This window comes from Otolemur garnettii, unplaced genomic scaffold (assembly GCF_000181295.1).
Source record: "Otolemur garnettii isolate 467f Iridium unplaced genomic scaffold, OtoGar3 scaffold00041, whole genome shotgun sequence".
In the NCBI taxonomy this organism is placed as follows: domain Eukaryota; kingdom Metazoa; phylum Chordata; class Mammalia; order Primates; family Galagidae; genus Otolemur; species Otolemur garnettii.
Window position 1 is genome coordinate 364,338 of NW_003852436.1, and position 2,032 is coordinate 366,369.

Consider the following 2,032-nt stretch of genomic DNA (forward strand, 5'->3'; position numbering starts at 1 on the left):
GTATGTTAGATGTTATTAGGGAATGATCATTAATTCTCTTGTGATAATGGTATTGAGATTTAGTTGGAGACTCTTAAGATAAACATTTGGGAGCTGAGCGCTTTGGCTCATGCCTATAATTCTAGCATTCTGGGAGGCTGAGGCGGGTGGATTGTTTGGGCACAGGAGTTCAAGACCAGCCTAAGCAAAAATGAGACCCTGTCTCAACTAAAACCACAAAAGTTAGCCAGGTGTCATGACAGGCACCTGTTGTACTAGCTACTCAGGAGGCTGAGGCAAGAGGATCGCCTGAGCCCGAGTTTGAGGTTACTGTAAGCTATGATGACTCCATAGCACTCTACCCAGGTTGACAGAGTAAGATTGTGTCTCAAAAAAAAAAAAAAAAAAAGTATATGGACTATAGGGACATATTCAGGAATGAAGTGTCCTGGTGTCAATAGCCTGTTTTCAAAATGTTCTCTAAAACAACAATGATGACGGTGGGGAGAAGAAGAAATTAGTCACATTAATTCTGCTTATAGTGGCCTTGACTACATAGAATAGCCTCCACATCTTCATGGCCATTATGTTGCATTTGAATGTTATTTTTTTCTACACAATCATCTTCTTCCCCCAAATATTCTCTATTTGAATATCACTTAGCATGTCAGCTACCTGTTTTCAAAAGTTTCTGTAAAATAACAAATAACACTACACACACACACACAGAAAATAAATGTAACAAAACTTTAACAGGTACTTTGAATACCATAATAAAGCAGATTAAGAGTACACAGAATACTGGAGGCATGATCAGGAACAGCCGCTAAGAGGGGTAGCATTTGAACCAGACCCCAAGGACGTGAAGGAATAAGAGAAGATGAGAACAGAGTATTCCAGGCGCAGGGGAAAGAGCATGTGAATTGCCCTGAGGCAGGACTTAACACTTGATATTATCCAGTTAAATTATCTTTTGTTAATTGGGTGGAAGTAAAGCAGATTCTAATGATTTTTGTTTGTATTTCTTTACTAATAAGAAACTTTTCATATATTTACTTGCCATGTGTGCTTCATGTTCTTAATATTCTTGTTGTGTCTTTTGACTATTTTTCTATTGGGTTCTTTGTCTGTTTCTTACTGATTTGTAAAATTTCTTATTTTGAAGACAGAGTCTCACTTTTTGGCCCCTGGTAGAGTGTCGTGGCATCACAGCTCACAGCAACCTGAGACTCCTGGGCTCAAGCAATTCTCTTGCCTCAGCCTCATAAGCAACTGGGACTACAAGCGCCCAGCTATTTTAGCACCTGGCTAAGATTTGTAAAATTCTTTATTTTATTTTATTTTATTTTTGGCCAGGGCTAGGTTTGAACTCACCACCTCCAGCATATGGGACCGGCACCCTACCCTTTTGAGCCACAGGTGCCGCCCCAAAATTGGTAAAATTCTTAATATGTTGTGGAAATGACTCCTCTGCTGATTAGGTAAGAGGCAAATATTTTCTCCCTTTTTATGGATTACCTCTATTCTTAATGGTGTCTTTCAAAGAATTGATTATTCTTTTTTTTAGACAATCTCACTTTGTCACCCTCAGTACAGTGCTGTGGTGTCATAGCTCACAGCAACCTCAAACTCTTGGGCTCAAGTGATTCTCTTGCCTCAGCCTCTCAAGTAGCTGGGACTATAGGCACCCGACACAACGCCCATCTATTTTTAGAGATTAGGCTCCCTCTTGCTCAGGCTGGTCTTGAACCTGTGACCTCAGGTGATCCATCCATCTTGGCCTCCCAAAGTGCTAGGATTACAGGCTTGAGCCACTGTGCCTAGCTGAAATTTATGTCTTAACAATGTTGAATCTTCTGCCAAAGAATATGGTAAATCTGGGTGGCGCCTGTGGCTCAAAGGAGTAGGGCGCTGGCCCCATATGCCGGAGGTGGCGGGTTCAAACCCAGCCCCGGTCAAAAAAAAAAAGAATATGGTAAATCTTCCCATTTATTTAGGTTTTCCTTAGGTGTCTTTCAATGAAGTTTTATAATTTTCTTCCTAAAGGGCGTAA